The 12,384-nt window shown below is 38.3% G+C and overlaps 1 long non-coding RNA gene across 1 annotated transcript; it reads left to right on the forward strand.

Moving 5' to 3' along the window:
* Positions 1-6,066: 6,066 nt before the first annotated feature.
* On the forward strand, positions 6,067-9,301 carry LOC139943073 (uncharacterized). The gene is made up of 3 exons (XR_011786745.1): positions 6,067-6,302; positions 7,733-7,884; positions 8,566-9,301. It is a non-coding gene; the product is annotated as an uncharacterized lncRNA (long non-coding RNA).
* Positions 9,302-12,384: the final 3,083 nt, after the last annotated feature.

Genomic DNA, 12,384 nt, shown 5'->3' on the forward strand with positions numbered 1-12,384 from the left:
CCCAACCCCCCAACCCCCCAACCCCCCAACCCCCCAACCCCCCAACCCCCTAACCCCCTAACCCCCCAACCCCCTAACCCCCTAACCCCCTAACCCCCTAACCCCCTAACCCCCTAACCCCCTAACCCCCTAACCCCCTAACCCCCTAACCCCCTAACCCCCTAACCCCCTAACCCCCTAACCCCCTAACCCCCTAACCCCCTAACCCCCTAACCCCCTAACCCCCTAACCCCCTAACCCCCTAACCCCCTAACCCCCTAACCCCCTAACCCCCTAACCCCCTAACCCCCTAACCCCCTAACCCCCTAACCCCCTAACCCCCTAACCCCCTAACCCCCTAACCCCCTAACCCCCTAACCCCCTAACCCCCTAACCCCCTAACCCCCTAACCCCCTAACCCCCTAACCCCCTAACCCCCTAACCCCCTAACCCCCTAACCCCCTAACCCCCTAACCCCCTAACCCCCTAACCCCCTAACCCCCTAACCCCCTAACCCCCTAACCCCCTAACCCCCTAACCCCCTAACCCCCTAACCCCCTAACCCCCTAACCCCCTAACCCCCTAACCCCCTAACCCCCTAACCCCCTAACCCCCTAACCCCCTAACCCCCTAACCCCCTAACCCCCTAACCCCCTAACCCCCTAACCCCCTAACCCCCTAACCCCCTAACCCCCTAACCCCCTAACCCCCTAACCCCCTAACCCCCTAACCCCCTAACCCCCTAACCCCCTAACCCCCTAACCCCCTAACCCCCTAACCCCCTAACCCCCTAACCCCCTAACCCCCTAACCCCCTAACCCCCTAACCCCCTAACCCCCTAACCCCCTAACCCCCTAACCCCCTACGGGAATCGAACCGGGGTCTCCTAGGTCAGACGCGAGCGTCTTATGCACAAGCCAACTGTGCTACCTCTCTTAGTATATCTCAACAGAATTCATAACCATAACAAGCCTGTGAAAATGTTAGCTCGATTGGTAGTCCAAGTTGCTAGATTTCTATGAAAGAACATTACACTCTTGTCACACCAAGTGCTGGGCTTTAAATGCTAAATGTAAAGACCTTAATTTAAAAGGTTTCACAATCAAATTCGTGGATAATTACTTTACTGGCAAAAAATACATCACTTCATACGGACTTGTTTGTCACAATGTTTTCAACTATCAATCTCTCACCATTACTAGTAAGAAAGTGTCGTGGCCGAGCGGTTAAGAGCACCGAATTCAAACTCTGGTGTTTCTGATCAGCAGGGTTCGAATCCCCAGACACTTGACCATTGCTTCGTCCAGCGGTGGGGCAGAGGGGGGTGGAACTGTGTGCCCATGACACCGGGTTGATGAACTAATTTTTAGTTAACACACGGCGTACTAGTAAAGAAAGTGAAGGGTGTAATTGGAGCTGATCACCGTTGATTGTTTTATAGTTTAATGAAACAAACAATATTCCCCTTCAACATACATGTACTATTGTCAAGATACACAGATATAACACATGTAGTCTTGTTGTACAATCATCTGTGTGACTGGTAAGGGTTAACGATTTATACAGAGATAACATACATAGGTGTACAGTTCTAATAAAAACATTGAATAGTGTGCGTTTTTTTCTCATTATTGTCTGGGTACCTCACAGTCGCACGACTACAATTTTGCAATGTTCAATTCGCAATGTCAAATTAATGTTCACATATGTTTTATTTAATATATGCAATAGAAGACCAGTATCCAGTATGACTTTTTACAAGCAAAAATTGTGTCACGTACATTAAACATGACAGTTCAAAGTAAGAGACTTGGGGAATAAAACAAAATGTTACTGACGTTTAATAACTTCTGTACTGGGGCTGGGATACTTTAAGTTTATGTTTTGCGTCACACTGGAAACTTCAATACTTTAATTGGTTTAGGGAAGGTTCACAATTACTTGCATTGTAGTGCTATATGGGGGTTCCACATTGTGATTAGGTTGTAAGTACGTTATGAATGTTTGGCCGGTTTTTACCGTCGTTTCACGCGGTTTGACGCTATTGACGCTGTAGTTGTCGCGATGGATTTCAGGATTTAATATTTAGGTAATTTGAAAAGTACACTAGTGTTAATGAAGGTCAGTCGGTCTCCTTTGATGGTCAAAGAAATTATTGACGGTGTGATGGGGGCCATCACGGAGGTTTTATGGGGGTCACAGACAGTTCGGAAGATGGTAGATGGTCAGTGATGGTATGCATCGGGTGCGCCGTTCAGTGTTCACGCTGTTTTAAATAACAATTTATTGAAAAAAAAATTAATTCATGACGGTCTTTTTGATGTCTTGACGCTGTATAGAGCCATCTTGACGGTGTTTTAAAAGAAATTACGGTCAATTCAATTGACGGTCGTTTTCCTACATTTGTATTTTGTCGTATGCCTCATTTGCATATACCTATAGCTAGTGCAGCCCCACCCTACCCAGTAACCCACAAATACAAATTAAATTAACCCCGCCCACAAATAATTGCCACTCTAAAAGTGGCGCGTGACTTTGTGGTCGGGTTGTGGATCCCTCTATGTTCGTAGAGAATATCCACTGCATGTATAGCGCGCCTAGCAGTGAAGCTTACCGCAGCAGGGAACCATACTATCCACTGCCTCTTCACATCTAACGAAGCTTCAGGGTTCATATATAAGTGCATTCAAGTTCCAAAAATCCTAGTCATGGTTGCTAATTGTTGCTAAAAGTCGTCAGAGAAATACACATTCAGCACATACAGTTCTACCGAACCTTACAAAACTTATCTCAAAAATGATTTGTTATTGTTTATTATAAGATTACAGCGGAAGATGGTTCAAAAACAACGCGACATTACCGAAAAGCCATATTTTCACGGTCGAAACTTGTCGATTTCATATGCAAACTATCGTTTTCAGCGCTGAAAGTGAACCAATCACAGACCATTCAGTTTTTTTTAACAAACCAATCGGAAACAAATAGCATGTAAGCCGGTCTCTCAATCACAAACCCTTCAGGTCATCCACGATAACATAGTACGACGATCACCAAGAACAGCTAAAAACAACCATTTCTTAATAATAAGCCAACAGCAAACAAATTCTACATTGCCGGGATCAACAAAGAGATTCAAGTATTAAGGTAAGTCTCACGTTTTAGATTGTTTGGACACGATGTCTACATATTCAGACCGAACAAGTAGAAAAACAAACTTTCTGTTTGTGGCCAATAAGCAATAGTCTACCGATGCATTGTAAACGTAACACTCTGGGATATTTAACCATAATGACACACAAGTTAAATTTCAACTGGCAAAAAAACAGTAACACACGTTTAGTAAGATGGGCATGGACAGGAGGCAAAATATTGTATAAAAAAAAATCTCAGACAACAAACAAAATCGTAATACTAATAACAACACTTTTTAATACACATCTGTTTCGGTTGTCATCAAATGCTAAGATTTTTATACCACAATCAGTAACCAAATCTGTTCATACTAAGAAGGCTGATTATCGGTGGTTTAGAGAAGAAGGTTTCTTTCAAGTAGGGATAAACACAAAAATAACAATTGATCAGTGCAACTACAACAGTTCAACATAATATATTTATCCAACTGTTGTTTAAAAAAAAAATGATTGATAGATGAACTTTAGAGATGAACTTTTAGAGAGTTCAAATAGTGTCACTTTAAGGGAAGGGTTACATTGGAGTAGGTAGCACTCCTAATGTAAGGGCATTACAAACTATTCATATACTAGCATCAACAATTAATAAAGCAACAGGTAACAGTGGACTAACACTCTTAATGTAAGGGCATTACAAACTGTTCATTACTAGCATCAACAATTAATAAAGCAACAGGTAACAGTGGACTAACACTCTTAATGTAAGGTCATTACAAACTGTTCATTACTAGCATCAACAATTAATAAAGCAACAGGTTAACAGTGGAATAGTACTCTTACATATGTAAGGGTAAATACACTTACACATGTAACAGTCTTACTCCACTGTAAACTATTGCTTACTAGGATGTCTAAAGGGACCTGGTTACATTGGGATAACACTCTTACACATGTAAGGGCATTACAGAGTAGTGCTTACTACAATAAATAGAAACTTTTGTATATATAATTGCAACGACATTTCACATTACATTAATGTAGTTATGTAAAAGCATAACCAAGAATTACAGGCCAAAGTTTGACAGCAACAAGAAAACATTTTCACATATTATGACAACAACACTTCTCAGAGTGCATTTTAAGTCTATTAGCCTGTTAAACAGGAACTTATTTTCAGGCAGGTAAACTTAACTATATTCACACATTGAATGCACCCCAAAAAGTTCAGGTGGTTTTTCAAGACCTGACTGAATGCCAGCTTTCAGCTTTTATCAAGATAACTCTCAATAACAAAGATAACTACAAATGGGGTCTAAGGACATTTCAGCAGGTCAAATGGACACACCCACTAATAATAAGTTTTATCAGGTTAAAGATTCAAATGGGGTCTGCGGCCATAGACCGGTGGTTTACAAAATGTATGACAGTACCCATGCCTCGATACATGGCACTTTACAAAGTCTTTTCATCGTGCTTTTTTAAGGTTCACTCTCCAGCTGATAATAAAAGCTCTACGTTGAGGTACCTGAACATTTAATGACTGTCAAATATGTTACTTGACATTCAGTGTAGTAGTTTCAGTTACTAGGTACATAAATTAACTATTTTTTGGTTAAACACACTGCACACTATTGTCAACGACCAAATCTTCTCACATGCTGTATCTGAAAATATACAAAACAAAACAAACCTGTGAAAACTTTAGCCCAATTGGTCGTGGAGGGTTCCGAGAATAATTGACGAAAAAACACCCTTGTCACATAAAGTTGTGGGCTTTTAGATGGTGCATTTAGAGACCTTATTCATTCGAAATCTGAGATCTCAAAATCCAATTTTTGGAAAATTAATTCTGTCTAGAAACTACTCTACTGCAGAGGGAGCCGTTTCTCACAATGTTTTGTACCATCAAGTTCTCCCCATTACTCATCATCAATTTAATGCCAATAATTATTTTTAGTAGTTTACCAAGGTGTCCACTGCCTTTCACTTTACTAAATTACCTACAGTACAAATAAAGTTTACTTCAAAGAAAATTCAGTGTTCTTTAATTACACTATATGTCCTCCAAGGGAAATTTACTGTACTTTAATTAAAGTATGTACTTCAAGGAAAATTTACAGCACTTGTTTTACAATATGTAATTCAGGGAAATTTACTATACTTTAATTACAGTATGTACAGAAACACCTTTACAATTTTAAATCACACTTTCACGTTATTTTCAAAATTAGGTTTGATTATTAAAGTCACTGTATTTGGTGTAAAATTGCTGTTTTAATTCTATGAATTTAATATTATTGTTGGTTTCTTTCTAAAGGAATAAAATAAGTGTCTTTGTTTCAAAACAACAGGTCATCAACAAAATTTGTTTCATTTATGTTTTGATAATGTATTGTTCTTTCAGTCCTCAAATTTGGACACTTTGAAAAGCAACAACACCATTTACTGACTGTTTTGGAAAACTTCACATTTGGAAACAATGTTTTTCACCTGTTTCCTGTCAACTTGAAACTTTTAATGATCGAGCAGCAACTTTGCTTTTGTTTATGTTTTCAGGACTTACCAAGTAAATCAGATTACATAATGCTGCTTCTTAATATAATAATTTTTATGTTATTTTTGATACTTTTTTTAATTACTAATATTTGTTAACATGTTATATTTCGACCTTTTGGGTGTAAAGCTTGTATTCAGTTTTCGGCCTGATATATACTTACATTCATGTTCTATTTGCATTTAAAACAACGCAAACAGTTATCTCTGATGCATTAATTTACAATGCCTTGTAGCTAGTCTAACAATACTTTAATAATCAGTACCCACAAAATGCAAGGACTGGTATAAAATACAAGTCTACTTTCAAGCGCCACCCAGACTTCGCGTACGTTTAACGAATGTACAAATGGCTTGAGCTCATGCTTTTCTTCCAGGAGTATCTCGACATCGTACACTTGTTTCACGGATTGTACAAGCTTTTTTGTAAGAGAGGATCTACAGATAATAAGATAGCTTCTGTCCCAAAAAGTAGTCAATAAGGTTACTTTCTACTTTGATACTTGAGCCTATTTTATGTCGTTTCAACAGTGTTTGTGACCTTCATGTTCGTGCTCATTGACATTGAACTGGTGTTGTGACCGGGCCACTGCACACATGGAAAGTTGCATCGTTGTTTGGAATTCTTCACTTTCATCGGTAAGTGTGTTACTATTAATGTACTATACTTAGAATACGTAGGACTAGGTTGTAGGTAGAAGCTCACAGACTTTTAGGCAATGAGAACGAAAATGATAGATTTGCGTCCACCGCCCGCATGCTCTGAAAGCTACCGCCGAAAAATTTAATTACTTTCACAAAATTTCATTAGTTTCACAAAAAAGGCTATGCATCATCACAAATGTTCAAGTTAAAATCATCAAACAAGGGTAAAAGGTTATATTTACGCATTTTAGTATTGTCATTGCGATCGCGATCATTCTGTTTGCAGTTAAACCCGCATAAGATCTGCTGCCGTTCATCTGTCGAGCACAATCGACAAATTTGCCCAATTTCTGCACAATTTTTAATTTGCGCTATGCAGAATAGACAAATTTGTGTATCGAGCTCCACTTTGCGCAATTTGAAGATTGCGCATCTTCATGTGCAAAATAATGAATAGAAAAAGAAAAAAAGCCTCATGTCCTTTCAAAAAGGCCCGGACGCAAATCTAAAACTTTCATTCTCATGGCCTTAAACAAGTAAATAAGGGGAGTCCAAAAAAAACTTTGCAAACGTTAGCTAATATTTTATAAAATGAAATTAAAAACAGGATTCCAAATTGGATTGGGTTGGCATTTTTATCTAAGTTTCGTCTGTTTGATTGCAGCATGATTTCAAATTTTCATACCTTAATATGTAAAAGTGGTGCATCAGTTCATCGTAGTCATGATAATTTATGTTGGTTTTTCAAGACATTTATGCCAAAACACAACCCCATGAAGTAGGCAGCCCCATGAATACCCACTGACAACAGTAGGCATTAAAACTAAGATCATGGGTCACTTTTTGCCATTTTGTACGTTTCATGAGGACTGTAGCTGACTGAGAATCACAGAAGAAAAAAAAAAACAGTTTAAGAGCAACATAGTAAACATAGCCCACGATTTGTCACAGGTACTTCTAAAAAACTACAGTAACTATAAAGCTCCCCGTGAGAGAGCCTTATAGTTTCTAGAAGTATGTCACTCTGTCTTCAATTAGAAACTTCAATAATGGACAGACTCCTCCTAAGTTCCATAATAAATAGAGACAAAGCTGCAGGATATGTTTCTTTTTCAGTACTTCAAGGAAGCAGCTTCATGTAACACATATTCTAATAAAAGGTTTTACATTTGACGGAATGGACAGAACTGTGAGGTCCTAATCAATCATGTGTTTCGGGAGTACTTGAGTACAATCAATAAGAAAGCTATAATGCATAAACTTACAACTATGCTTTTTCGTGTCCCCTTCTAAAAACCATTTTAATCCTGTCTTGCTAGGAACTTTATGATGTGCCTGTGTTATTTGTACATATTATAATGAAATTCATCTGAATGACTACATATTAAAACAATTTTGTTTTTCTCTCTCTCTTTCTTCAATAGTTCAAACTACAACTTCTCTGATTCTTCCTCGACTTGCTGTCATCACAGAAGGCCACAAGCATGGTGAAACAGAGTGACAATGTCACCTCATAGGCTAAACACTCCAAAAAGAGATTGAACTTGTTGTGTCGGCAAATGTACCCTGTAGGGATGTAAGCATTTGACCAGTCCGTTGGGACAGTTTCTTTTCCTCTTTTTCGGCCAATTGTGTCAGTTCACCTGACGGGACAAAAAGTGATTGACGGGACATAATACGACTGACGGGACACTATTTCAAGACGTCACATTATTCTCTTTACTAAATATCAGTAAACAAAAATGGTTTTTGTTTTTTAGTTCAGGCGAATTGGATAGTAGATACATTTAATACACTGGACACCTTTGGTAATTGTCGAAGACCAGTCCTTTCACTTGGTGTATCTCAACATACGCATAAAATAATAAATCTGTAACAATTGGAGCTCAATATTTATCGAAGATAACAGACAATAATGGAAGAAAAAACAGCAAACGTTGTGTATTTTCAGATTCTTTAATTTAAGACCTCAGCTGAGGTCTCAAATTCAATTCTAAATATCTTGCTTCAGAGGGAGCTGTTTCTCACAATGTTTTATACTATCAACAGATCTCCATTGTTAGTTACTACTAAGTAAGTTTGTATGCTAACAATTAATAATTTTGAGTAATTACCAATAGTGTCCAGTGCCAGTACCAAAACAAGGATATACTTCAGTATACGGATTTGTGAAGAATATATGACGATCAAAACCCACCGCAGAAAAATGTATGCTGCCATGGAATGTGAATCTGTTGAAATTGGTGCTTTCTTGCAGGTAAAATTTGAGTTCTGAAGCTTTGAAATTTTTCGGCCCCAGAAATGGACCCTGATATCCAGGACATCACTGTAGTACAATACGAAAGTGTAAGGCCTCCAGGGCTAAGTTCACAGGGAACTTTGATGGCCCAACGTTGATCACAGAGATCGACGCTCAGAGTGAGCTCACTGGGGTTGACAAGTGCTTGTTTATTATCAGTTGAATAGTCCACCTACTTTGGAAACTTGAATGAGACAAAGCAAAACACAGGCATGGGAATGGGCGATGATGAAAAAACAGGAAATCAATTTTGTACGAAAAAAATTGAACGCTAAACATGCGTGTCAGGATTTTGGGCAATGTCCATAATTTGGGCAAGCTAGCTAGGTGACCCAGGCGTCAGTGCTGCACCGAGTGAACTGTTGTCAGTTCCTTTTCTGCAAAATAGGTCAACTTACATTTTCAGATTAGAGAAGAGGGATATTAGCGAAATCCAAATGTATACCCAGGGCCTACAACTCACCCCCCAAATTTTATATCAAATTCACACTGAACTCGAAGACCACAAATTTGAAAGGGGAAAAACAGGAATTCATGTTTAAACAGGAAAATTCTCATGCCTGAAAACAGTCGGCGTGCTAGTGCATGCGTTTTGGCCTTGATAAATTTGCTAGTGCATTTGGGAAGACAGGTTTGTTGAAGGTATTTCGATTGGATTTGACAAAGTGAGGCAATTAAAGAATTTTTTCACATAGAGCTGTGTGTCAGAGTCCCCTCATTTATGTTCTCTCAAACCCCCCAGAGATATTTCCAACCCGGCCCCCGGAGTGCAACAGACAAACAGTAACCGGTCGGGCGGTAGATTTCCACCAAAACGAGCCTGCAGCCTTAGCCCGAGACTGCTCGTAGTATTCCCCGGGTCTGAGGTTCGATTTGGATTCGGGATAAGGGGAACTTTAGGCCCAGTGGTTAGACTTCTCCCAAGACTTTAAAATTAGTCTCGCAGGAAACACGCCACAGTATGTGATCATAATATTTCATGTGGGAGTGTAAATTTCACCCGGGATTGGAAAAAAGGTCTCAAAGCTGATATTTAACCATAAATACATATCTTAATTGGATGTGAACTACAACACAAATGTGTGATTCAATATTTATTTCCTGATTTAGGGTACCCACACCTGTTCCAGATCCTCGAACTTCAATTATCATAAACATTTATCAATCTAAGGAGACAAAAGGGAAAAGTGGTTTTGGACAGCTTAGATTGTCTACTTTGCATGCGGTAATTATTTGAAAGCATATATGAGCTTTTACAATTCAATGCAAAAACAACACATTTATGTGGAATTAGCCAAACATAAATTTGTCTGGGGATCATGTCATACGCAAGTTAAGTCCAAGGAAGAATGGGCTAGACTCTTAACTGATCATCAGCAGTAATAAGTTGTGACACATCTTATGCATTTTGTGAGCACTGTAATGGAACACAAAGCCTTTTAGGGCCTGGGGTCCGGGCCTGCCTACAGGAACAAATTTTGCATTTCAGATGCTCTGTGATGCAATCTAAGGCAATTAAGAGCCCTAATGGCAAACAAAACAGAACAAAATAAACACCCTCACATACTTCTCAAATGAATATGGAGTCAAATAATAACAGCCCTTAGTGCAAAGTTACCTGGATAAAACATGGCCAATATATCGCTCAAACAAGTCATAGAGGCCGCAGACTGACAATAGCATACAGAGATGGCGCGTCTCAATAAAGTAAACATACAGTAACTACAGTACAAGAGAACAAAAAAGTATGGAGACAACACGCATGTACATGTATTTGCCCTCTTATGAGACACACAAGTTAGCAAAAACTGGGGGAATATTGTTCACCGCAGAACATGGGGGGGACACACATGTCCCCAATTCCCCTACCCCTGATTGACGCACATGCATTGACTTAGTGTAACCCTGATGTAGCTTCGACAAAAAGAGCATTTGAGGTACTGAGCATTATTTTGAGGTAGTGGTACAGTAGTACATATGCATTTATTTTTTAAGGCCAGCTATGGTTAGTAATGGTGTAAGAGGAAATCGCAGCTTGGAAACAGTTCTATTTAATTTTAGATATTGAAAGTGTACATATATGCAGCACAACTAAACTTCTTTTCCTTGTGGGGGAAACACTTTATACACGTACATGGGTCAGCGCATTGTACACAACACAGCTCTTTCTTATTCGTTAAGACATTTTATTGTGATTATAAAAGTGGGAACAAATGAACTTGCAATTTGAACACAGCAAATTGTAATTAATCACAGCAGTACCATTAGGATCTATACAGGTAGATTCACAGGTAAATTTATGCAGAGTTCTTTTGATTGTTGGAAACAGTTTCCATTGTAAAACAGAATTTCAGAAGCTTTATACTGTGAAACTTCTCAGATTCAACACATAAATACATAGTGTATGTTTCTACATTGACACATTAATTTTAACTTAAATGTAGGGCCATGCATGCATGAGGGTCTGCACGTTTATAGCCCAGTGGCAGAAGTTTGTGCAGTAAAGACAAGACAAGGCAGTACCATAAACAGGTTCACAGGCAAAATATTTCTTGGAACTATCCGTTCAATTGTTTTAATACTTTATAAATGTAGTTGTATACAATCTTAAAAAACGGGCCCATTTTTTAGATAGCAGAAACTTCCCAGCAAATGTCAACAAAGAAATAATAATCCCTATAGGGATACACACTTTGAAGAGCGTTACCAGCAAATGTCAACAAAGAAATAATAATCCCTATAGGGATACACACTCTGAAGAGCGTTACTGCCATTATGCTTCTTATATTTAAAAGGCAATGTATTTACTTCACAGTGAAATGTGTCTCAAAGTGCACTTTACTATACAAAGCTGCTGTAATTTTTACTACATGTATGTAAGTCTGTAATTAGTCATTTTAAAATGTATACAAACCATTTGATCAGAAGATTTCAGTTACAAGTTTAGTCATATTGCTGGTTAGCAAATTTAAAAGCATGTTAATTGTAAGATTAGATTGGGGCGTCTGAATTTATTGAAACGGGATTTTGTACAATTAGTGTATACCTTTGATTCTTTGAACCATATCAATGGTAGAGAATACAATAAAATGAACCTGTGACAAATTAATTTTAATCCGCTTCAGGAGTCGCAATGTGATTGCAAAAATCATCCACTGGTGTATAGCTCACTTAATAAGTAGTGGGGTTTCAAAAGACTACAAAATCATTTAAATTTTTTAATCTAGTTAAAACTTGACGTTTATCTAATAGACAAAACAGTGGACATTAACCAATTAACAATGTTGGTTTTACACAAAAGTACAATTTGATTCACTTTACGACCATTTGGATATCTTTATCATACCACAGCAGTCTCCACTCACAAACAGGGCCATTCCAATAAGGAGATCAAATCAATCTAACAGTAACTATGTTCCTTTAGAACTTCCTATTTGTACATGTATGTATTCTTTGTGAAGAGATCAGTCCTTGTACAAGCTTAGGCTTCTTGTCTGCGACCTCCCACTATATGATTAACTTCTGTTAAGTAGTTTTTCATTATATTGCACTACCTAATGGTATGGAAAATAAACCTAATATCTGAACCACCATAATTTAAGTGTGCCACAAACTACAAAAAGAAGAGTGGACTCAAAAGCTATTAAACTCCCACCAGTAAACAAACACTAAATTAAGAGCAAATCAAAAACATGACAATAAGTGTCATACATTAGCCTTTTACCTTTACTAAATTGTATTGGACTTCAGTTTCCATCCTATTGGCTAATTGAAGGA

Source organism: Asterias amurensis, chromosome 10 (genome assembly GCF_032118995.1).
Source record: "Asterias amurensis chromosome 10, ASM3211899v1".
NCBI lineage: Eukaryota > Metazoa > Echinodermata > Asteroidea > Forcipulatida > Asteriidae > Asterias > Asterias amurensis.